At 46.0% G+C, this 10959-nt stretch overlaps 1 protein-coding gene across 4 annotated transcripts in view; it reads left to right on the forward strand.

Annotated features, from left to right (window-relative positions):
* Positions 1-2356: 2356 nt before the first annotated feature.
* PRRC2C (proline rich coiled-coil 2C) overlaps positions 2357-10959 on the forward strand; it is a 119356-nt gene continuing 110753 nt past the window's right edge. For all 4 annotated transcript variants that reach the window (XM_089671555.1, XM_089671558.1, XM_089671556.1 and 1 more), the window contains exon 1: positions 2357-2485. The gene's annotated coding sequence lies outside the window, so the exon portion shown is untranslated. The remainder of the gene's footprint in view (positions 2486-10959) is intronic.

A 10959-nucleotide genomic window follows, 5' to 3' on the forward strand; every position in this document is an offset into this window, starting at 1 on the left:
TACTTGCCCCAGGTGAGTTTACAGGAGCATCACATGCTTGTAACATTCTTATTTATCCGCAGTTGTGAAAGGGTGCCAATACTTTTGTCCAGCCCATTTTTGGAGGTTTGTGTGACATTATGTCGAATTTGCTTTCTTTCCTCCCTTTTTTTGTTTTGTCCCAATACACACAAAGGGAATAAACATGTGTATAGCAAAACATGTGTTAATGCAATACGTTTCGTGAGAAATACATGATTTCCTGGAGAAATATCAAGGGTGCCAACAATTTCGGCCATGACTGTATGTAGAGGTGGGATGAGATTTCCCGAAGATACTTTTCAAAGACTGCCTGAAGACAGAATAGAAAATAACTGAATGTATTGGAGTAAGGAGTTCCAAAGCATGGCAAAAGCTCTTAAAAAACCCTGGAGACAAGTATGGGGGTTGATAAGGGAGCTAGAGAGCAGAAGGTCTTGGAAGGAGAAAAGAGGACCTTTTGAGTGATATCCTGAGAAAAGGTTGGTAATGTAGCTGGGGGCCAAGTTGTGGATGGCTTTGTTGTAGTATTTTGAATTTTATGCATTGGCAGGTGGAAGCCAGTGGAAGGTTTGGCAGAGAAGAGAGGCAGACACCGAGCAGTAGTAAGATGGAGAAGTCTCGCAGCATTCATAATAAACTGAAAGGAGGATAACCCCTGTAGAGGTAGGACAATAAGGAGGGACATCAGCATGGTGCTCACTGCACCCCATTATACCCAGCACATGTCTCACTGGATCCAATTATGCCCAACACAAGGCTTACTGTACCCCATTATACTTCGCAAAACACCACTATACCCAACACATAGCTCACTGCACCCCATTATACCCAGCACACATCTATGCAACCCATTATACCCAACACACATCTCACAGTACACCATTATACCCAGCAAATGTCTTACTACACCCGACACATAGCTCACTGTACCCCATTATAGCATGAAAACATCTCACTGCACTACATTATACCCAACAAACATCTCCCTGCAACCCGTTATACCCAACACATGGCTCACTGTACCCCATTATACCCAGCAAACGTCTCTCAGCAACTCATTACACCAGACACATGGCTCACTGCACCTCATTATACCTTACACATGGCTCACTGTACTCCATTATACCCAACACATGGCTCACTGTACTTCATTATACCCAACACATGGCTCACTGTACCCCATTATACCTGACGTCATGGCTCACTGTACCCCATTATACCCAACACATGGCTCACTTTACCCCCATTATACCCAGCAAACATCTAAATGCTCCCCATTATACCAAGAAAACGTCTCTCAGCAACCCATTATACACGACACATGGCTCCCTACACCCCATTATACTCGACACATAGCTCACTACACCCCATTATACCGACACATGGCTCACTACACCCCATTATACCTGACACATGGCTCACTACATCCCATTATACCGACACATGGCTCCCTACACCCCATTATACCGACACATGGCTCCCTACACCCCATTATACCTGACACATGGCTCCCTACACCCCATTATACCTGACACATGGCTCCCTACACCCCATTATACCTGACACATGGCTCCCTACACCCCATTATACCTGACACATGGCTCCCTACACCCCATTATACCTGACACATGGCTCCCTACACCCCATTATACCTGACACATGGCTCCCTACACCCCATTATACCTGACACATGGCTCCCTACACCCCATTATACCTGACACATGGCTCCCTACACCCCATTATACCTGACACATGGCTCCCTACACCCCATTATACCTGACACATGGCTCCCTACACCCCATTATACCGACACATGGCTCACTACACCCCATTATACCTGACACATGGCTCACTACACCCCATTATACCGACACATAGCTCACTACACCCCATTATACCGACACATGGCTCACTACACCCCATTATACCCGACACATGGCTCACTACACCTCAATAAATCCACACCACGTGGCTCAGTGTGCCCCATTACACATCTCTCCGCACCTCACATCTTACACATGGCTCACTGTACCCCAATATACCTGACGTCAAATCAGGACTCCATTATATCCCGCACACATCTCACTGGTCCCCATTATACCCGACACATGGCTCATTACACCCGACACATGGCTCGGTGTGCCCCATTACACCCAGACACCGTCTCTCTGCACCTCACTATACCCGGCACACGGCTCACTGAAGCTCCCCTCCCTCCCTTTTTCTCATTCATTCATTGACGGCCAGCCTCACACTCCCTAACCTCTCCTTTCCTCTCCCACACACTCCCCTCTCCTTCGCTCTGTGATCCGCTCCGCCTACTTCCTCCCGTCTCCCTGACATCACTTCCGCCCCTCATCCCACTCCACTCCAGCAGCTCCCCGCTGTTAACCGCCATTCACGCTGCTGCCGGGAGAAGCTGCCCCTTTCGTATCGTTGGAGGTGTCGGTACAGCGAGCCCCAGGTGAGAAGTCTTCACACCCCGCTGATGGGAGGCCGCCGTCCTGCTCCCGTAGCACTGTGTCCCCGGGGCGGCAGGAGGTGACGCACAGGCCTCAGGTAGCGCTGTGTGCCGGGCCGGCTGTATCCGAGGCCGGCTGTGTGCGATCCGTGTGATGTGTATGGGAGGCGGGGGATGGTGTGTGTTCCGGGTGTCGGTATGAAGTGTGATCGGAGCTCCCTCCTCCGATGTGATGTGTGGAGAGGATCCGGCCATTGTGTGCTCCGTGTGCTGCCCCACACTGCACATCTGTTCGTATAGGAGGCCGGCTATAGGACCAATCTGAGTGCTGGGGGAGGGGGGATGGCAGTCATCAGCCTCCACTAGACGGCGATCCGTGTCCTCCCCACGTAGTCTCATTGTGGAGGATGGAGGGCTGCATTGTGTCCTATCCTCACACTGGAGGCCTGATACCTGGGGATGGGATACACTCCATGTATTACAATGCCTCACACTGGAGGCCTGATACCTGGGGATGGGATACACACCATGTATTACAATGCCTCACACTGGAGGCTTGATACCTGGGGATGGGATACACTCCATGTATTACAATGAAACATTCTCACTCATCACTACATCCTTCCAGTCATTGGTCTTATGCCCGGTACACCCTGCGAGAATATCAGACGGAAAATACTGCATGCCAAGCGATCGTCCGATAATCCGATCGTTAGTACATGGCGTTCCAGAGCCCATCACCACAGTTCATGCAAAATTATCCAAAGGGACACATGGAAAATGTTTCTCGTACAATAACGGAACAAACTGTTTTCACTTAATCAGGACAGTATCCATAAAAAGGAAAAAAAAACAATCACGTGACCCAGACTGCGCATGCGCAGAAATAAAGGGATGCATTCCATCATCGCGGGACCTTGTATTCTGTCATACGAGGATTCTCGTAACTAGTAACCTGTTCATTGTCGGTATGAGACTAGCATGCAGAAAAAGACACAATCATTCATCCAATATTCTCATCATGTGTACTAGGCATTAGGGCCTGCTCACACCCATGTTAGAATGCGATATGCAGTTTTTAAATCGAATAGCATGTTTTTAATGCAACACACAATGTGTTTTGTACATGGTTTCCATCCCTGGTCACCTGGGAAAAATGTAATTAAAAAAAAAAACACCCTTCCAATAACAAGTTGTGTTTCCATTGACTATAAAGAAAAGTTCATTTTCAAAGTGGGCATTAAAAGAGAATTATGGTTTTTGTTTTTATAAAATCATACTTGCCGTGGTGGATGCTGTATCTGTCCCCAGCTATCTCTAAGGGTGAGACCTGAGCTATCAGACACCGCTGATCGCTCAGTTCTCCCTGCCGCTCTGGTCACCTGCACTCTGCTCTTCCAGGGGTCACTGACGTATCGGGCTGTGGAGGGAGCGGCTAGCTCAGGCTCTGAGCGGCTCAATGAGAGGCTGAGCAAGGTGCCGGTCCTGGATCAGCTTTGCGACGTCAGCTGATAGTAGGCTATAGCCCACCATCTGCTGAGAACGGATCACAGGAGTGCAGAACAAACAACACTCCACAGGAGAAGTACAGCCAAACAATTTTTGGCTGTTCTTCACCTTTAGCCTCCACTAGACGGCGATCCGTGTCCTCCCCACATAGTCTCATTGTGGAGGATGGAGGGCTGCATTGTGTCCTATCCTCACACTGGAGGCCTGATACCTGGGGATGGGATACACTCCATGTATTACAATGCCTCACACTGGAGGCCTGATACCTGGGGATGGGATACACTCCATGTATTACAATGAAACATTCTCACTCATCACTACACCCTTCTGGTCATTGGTCTTATGCCTGGTACACACCATGAGAATATCGGACAGAAAATACCACATTCGAAGCGACCGTCCAATAATCCGATCGTTAGTACATGGCGTTCCAGAGCCCATCACCACAGTTCATGCAAAATTATCCAAAGGGACACGCATGGAAAATGTTTCTCGTACAATAACAGAACAAACTGTTTTCACTTAATCAGGACAGTATTTTCCATAAAAATAAAAAAAATCACGTGACCCAGACCGCGCATGCGCAGAAATAAAAGGATACATTCCATCATCGCGGGACCTTGTATTCTGTCTTACGAGAATTCTCGTAACTAGTAACCTGTTCATTGTCGGTATGAGACTAGCATGCAGAAAAAGACTTGATCATTCATCTAATATTCTCATCATGTGTACTAGGCATTAGGGCCCGCTCACACCCATGTTAGAATGCGATAAGGTGCCGGACCTGGACCAGCTTTGTGACGTCAGCTGATAGTAGGCTATAGCCCGCCATCTGCTGAAAACAGGTCACAGGAGTGCAGAACAAACAACACTCCACAGGAGAAGTACAGCCAAACGAGTTTTTTGGCTGTTCTTCACCTTTTTAAAATTGCATCAAATATGCCACACAAGGTATAAAAACGCAGCAAAATGATGTGAAAAGTGGTTGTAAGCATGTAACCCAGTGAAGGAATCTGCAGTCTTCTCTCTACATTCATTCAAGGTGCTGAATTTGAAAAGCTTGTCTGAGATTTCAGAAAAAAGGTGGCGGAAAGCTGAAATTACACACTGCAGAGCTCAGTGAAAAGAGCTCTGAGAGCTGATTGGAAGGAAGAGACATGTCCCTCTTCACCCAGCTCATATGAACAGTGCTGAGGCTGGCAATCTGCTGGAGGTTCCTCCCCTGTCACCTTTTTTTCCTCTAGGTGGCAGGAATGCTTGTCAGAAGGGGTTCATGCGGATAGCAGAAGAACGAAGCAGCAGAGTAAAATGACACTCAGTGCTCTGCATTGACACAAGAACACACTAGAGAGGGATATGCTTTGTCCATATTTCTTGTCCAAGGTTTACAACCGCTGTAAGTGTCCATTCACACCCATCGCTGTGGTCCGGGGGCAATCGCCACACTGTATTGTACTTCCCTCCCCTGCCCCCCCCCCCCCCCCCCCCGTTTTTTTTGTTTTTTTTTGTCCTATGCATTTTTTTTAACATGTCATACAGACCGTTCATAAAGTGCAATTGGCTGCTGCATGCACTGCACTGATTGATTGCAATACTTTTTTTTTTCAACACACCATGCCCATACATCACCACAACATAGCCATGTGAACCGGGCACGAAGGAGACTGCAAATTTTGCCTTTTTTGGGACTGCACTGAAATAGCTGCTCAATGCAGGCCCAAGGTATCTGATGTGAATGGACCCTTAACTGCCTCCCGCCCGTCATATAAGGAAATGGCAGGCGGTGGTGGCAGCTTGCTAACTGCACATGCGCGCCCCTGGGGGTGCATGGCGATCGGTGGTGTGCTGTGTTTCTGGGACACAGTGGATCACCGATCACAGTAAAGAGCTGATGATACAAGCTCTGTCATGTGATCAGCTGTGTCTAATCACAGCTGATCACATGTAAACAGGGAATGGCAGTTCTCTTCTCATTCTGACAGCGCGTGAGGAGAGACGGTAAGCGGTATTCCTCAGAGGGGACATCTACACTGATCATCAGGGCACTGATGATCAGTATAGTCCCATCAGTGCCACCTGTCAGTGCCCATCAATGCAACATATCGGTGCCTACCAGTGCACATCAATGCCACATATCAGAGCTGCCTTTCAGTGCCGCCTGTCAATGCTACCTAACAGTTCCAATCAGTGGCGTCTATCAGTGCCCACCAGTGCTTCCTGTCAGTGCCCATCACTGTAGCATCATTAGCACACATCAGTGCTGGAGAAAAATTACTTATTTACAAAATTTTATAACAGAAACTAAGGCTGGCCATACATTATACAATTATCTGCAGATTTTCTGCCCAATTTCCTTTAGATTTACCTTCAACTGTGTAGTGCAAGGGCCTGCCTAATTGGATACAACTGAAAGTGTTGTTTAGGTTTGTCCTCCTATTATATGGTTTTTGGTAAATCTAAACCAAAAATCTGCAGGTAATTGTATAATGTATGGCCAGCCTAAGAGAAAACTTTTTTTTTTTAAATATATTTTCAGTCTTTTATAGTTTGTTTAGCAAATAATATAAACCCCAGTGGTGATTAAATACCACCAAAAGAAAGCTCTATATGTCTAAAAAAAAATAAATACAAATGTCATATGGGTACAGTGTTGCATGACTGCGCAATTGTCCTTCAAAGTGTGACAGCGCTGAAAACTGTCCTGGGCAGGAAGGGGGTAAAAGTGCCCAGTAGGCAAATGGTTAAAGGGGACTATTTTTCATGCATTTTTGCCACACTTGAAGGTGTGTTTTAACACGGCAAAAGTGTACTGGTGTGAACAGGGCCTTCATATTCATCATTTATTTCTGTTTCTTCTTTTATGCTTGTCCAATGTTTTCCACGGTACATGCACAGTTCGGCTACATTCACACCGGCGGTTTAAGCTGGCGCAAATGATAGTGGCCGGAATCTTCTGATTCCTGCTGCAGCTCTGAGTGGCTAGGTGCCGGCCCCATTCACTATGAAGGCATATTGCCGGGTGCTGCAGATATTGGCTGCCTCCACAGCCAGCGATTACCGGTGGTGGTTGCTGTTGGAAGCACACAAAATGCATCCAGTGGCGATTACCACACATAATCGCTGGCTGTGTAGAGAGCCGTGAATAGCTGCAGCCACCGGTGACCTGTCATTATAGTGAATGAGGCCGGCACACACAACTAGCCCCTCAGAGCCACAACAGAAATCAAAGAGGTTCCTGCAGCTACAATTCCCACCAACCTAAATAACCGGTGTGAATGTGGCCTGGGTAAGACACAAAACCAAAATTGATTCCTGAGAGATCCAGTGACATTGTGGTACAGTGTGATTGTGTATAGATCAGGTGAACAAACACCTTGCATGAGTGTAGTGAATGTGGATCTGAACCCAAGGACTGAAAGCTACATAAGATGAAAGGTCCATTCATACTGTTGTGTTAATGTAGTTTCCATTTTGGCTCATCTACACATTTGCAAGTAGGCCACACAGTATACGTGAGCGTCCAGAACCTCTATAAAGACTCAGTTGCTGTGTATAGCTATTCATAGACAGCAATACAAGATGCAGGTACGGGCCAGTGCTTACCTACAGCATGTGCATGGACCAATGCCCCAAAAGCAGATGGTTTTCATCCAAGGCATACAGTTTGTGCACGTGCTTCAAGAAAGTACCAGCATACAGCCGCATCTTGGAATTGCTTCCTATGGGGGGCTGTACACGGCCCCCCATAGGAAGCAATTCCAAGATGCTTCCTAGGGGGGGCTTTACACAGCAGTTGTGAGCCCTGGGGGAAATTTTATGAAGGTACTGGATGCTCATTCATGCTGCGTGCATGAGCATTTTTAGTAGGTTGAGAGGCCCATAGAAGTCAGTGGCAGCACATCAAAATGCATAAACATGCATTGTAATGCGTTAGCCACAGGTTACAAGAAATGTGCGACTTTTAACCATTTGCCGCCCGCCCTATGGCCGAATGGCAGGCGGCATATGTCATCAGCGTTCCGTGTGGACGCCGTATGGCGTCCTCCCGCACATGCGCAGATTGCGCTCCTGCAGAGCGGCGCGATCTGTCACCTGCCGTGTACCTCGGACACGGCCGATGACAGATCTGAGTATCGGCCCCGTTGCCGGTACCATGTGACCAATCACAGCAGGTCACATGACAGTTGTATACAATGGCTGGCTTCATTCATGCCATCCATTGTATACTACTGCCTAGTTGTGAATGGTCACAGCTAATCACATGCACATGTCTATTTTGCAAAAAGGGGTCATTTGGGGGATATCTGTACTGTTCTGACATTCTTGGACCTCAAGAAATTACATTGGCTCTCACTACTTCAGGATTGATCAATATTCAGATCTATACCATAGTTTGTGAACTCTATAACTTTCCTACAGACTAAATAATAAATACTAATTTGGGTTATTTTCACCAAAGACATGTAGCAGAATACATCTTGGCCTAAATTTATGAAGAACAATTATTTATTTGTAAACTTTTATAACAGAAACAAAGAAAAAGGTGGGGTTTTTTTCAAAATTTGTGGTCTTTTTTTGTTAATTTTAGCAAAAAATAAAAACCCCAGCGGTGATTAAATACCACCAAAAGAAAGCTCTAGTTGTGTGAAGAAAATGATAAAATTTTAGTTTGGGTACAATGTTGTCTTGCCGACCTCCTCCACTCTTCCTACCACTCCATCCCCCACAGCTATCTCCTCCTGTGCCACCATCCTCTCCCTCCTAGATTGTAAGCTCGAAAGAGCAGGGCCCTCAATCACCTCATGTTTTGCATTGTATTGGTATTGTTCTGTCACATGTTCTCTGTAATGTACAGCACTGAGCGAACTATTGGCGCTTTATAAATACTGTATAATAATAATAATAATAATGTTGTATGACCGCGCAATTGTCATTCAAAGTGTGAGAGCGCTGAAAACTGGCCTGGGAAGGAAGGTGTAAAATTGCCCGGTATTGAATTGGTTAAAGAGGAAATTCCAGATATGGCATTTTTTCCAGTTGTTATATTGGCCCAGCCTGGACCAATGTAACTCGGCATTTGGGCTCAGTTAGAAGATTGCCGTTGCTTTTGCATCCATCCAGGCTGTGTGCAAGCAGCCTATAGAAGTGTATGCAGACATGGCGGCTGCACGGACACGCCTGTCTGATTCGAGCATCCCATGGGTATGAAATAGGGTTCGAAGACTAGAAATCACTGTAGTAGATACTGATAGTTCAGTGATCTCTTCTAGCTTCTGAGTCCTGTGCTGAGTGGCTGCCCTGCTGCATTCTCATCATAGTACAGTAATTTGGCCATTGAGCATGGGCACCATTCAGAGAATGCTTTGCGTTTTCTTAATGAATGCAAAGTGTTCTCTGATTAGACAAGGTGGGGAACATGACCTTTCCACCTCGTCCAGTCGTTTTGCATTCGTTGCAATAATGTGAAGTGTTCCCTGAATGATTCCTGTGTTGAGTGAGCAACGTCCTGTGTTCAGAATCCAGCAGGGCAGCTACATGGCACAGGACTCTGAAGCCAGTGGTAATCACTCTAGTAGTAGTGATTTCCAACTTCTACGGGGATCCCATGGTTGTGGCACGTCATGCTGGAACAGTGTAACTATGTAAAAATTGCCATACCATTTTTAAACTAAACTTGCCTGGTAATCATGTCACTTCCTGTTATAGGGTGACAACGCTGTCATCCAGTTTATTTCCTGCATTGCCATCCTGTTACATCCATTTCTGGTAAATATTACAAAGCAGATGTATCAGTGCTCATTACACAGGAAACCCCTCCTGAACAATCACATGCGGCTGCTGCAGGAGGTCAGGAGCTCCGAGATGCAAAAAGGATAAAATAAATAGAGCCTGTATTTGTTTATAATGCACTTAGCAAAATAAATGTCATCCAGTTATGGGCTAAAATCTGTTTGTTGCTTCGACTTCCATACACGTTTCAATTGATGCACACTTCTGCCTACCCAGAGATGTATGAGGCCCTGTTCACATCAAAATCGCACTGCAATTCTGGCAAAGTGTGGCATGCAGGTTTTGTGCCATTCATTGTTAATGGCACAAATACATTGTTGATTGTTATGTGACAATCGCATGGCAAACCCCATCTCATGAAGCTTGTCGCCCCAAAAAGAGCAGGAGCTTCTTTTGGGTGGCAAGCTTTGTGCGATGCGGTTTGCCACGCAATTAAATTGCGCAAGAATCGCTTCAACACTGCAGCTCATTTGAGATGCCATTAAAAATTAATGGCACACTGCCATGATTGCAGTGCAATTTGGAATTGCAGCCAGAATCGTGATGATTTTGACCACGATCAAATTTCCAGATGTGAACGGGGTCTTGGTAATGTCAAGGATTGAATATTGTCTGACTGATGTATTCATTGTTAGATCTGTTTAAACCAGGGACCTCTGTTGCCTCTGTTAGGAGCAAGCTTTGTCCCCAAAGCTGATTTGCTTTTTTAGGGGATGACAGAGAATAGGGACTTTATTGTATTTGTACTTTTTTGCAACCATAAAGAGGAATAGAAAATGAGATTTAAATATTTGAACTAGACACCATTAACATCTGAACCATTTTCTCTGCAAGTAGGTACAAGTAGGCCCCTGGCTACAAGCAATGTGTGATTTCCTTAGTGTTTGCAATGATATGACCATCATGTTATGGGTTGCCCTCAGAGATATTCATGAGAATATCTAACGAAATTGGGGTAAGGGTGTGACCTGTCTTACTATTTATCATTGAAAGTAAAAGAAAATCCCACATTTTGGGCTGTCCCCAATAATAGGGGGGACATTTTCCAATGGCGACCTGGGGGTCCCCAAAGAATTCCCTTTTAAGTTGCAGGTATTTCCTCTCACTTCCTGTTTAGTTGTGGGACAGGAAGTGAAATCTCCACAGATGGCAAAATCTGACAGGGATTATAACCCTTC

The sequence above is a fragment of the Staurois parvus genome, unplaced genomic scaffold (genome assembly GCF_062004578.1).
Source record: "Staurois parvus isolate SC_StPar_1 unplaced genomic scaffold, SC_StPar_1.0 ptg000106l, whole genome shotgun sequence".
Taxonomy (NCBI): domain Eukaryota; kingdom Metazoa; phylum Chordata; class Amphibia; order Anura; family Ranidae; genus Staurois; species Staurois parvus.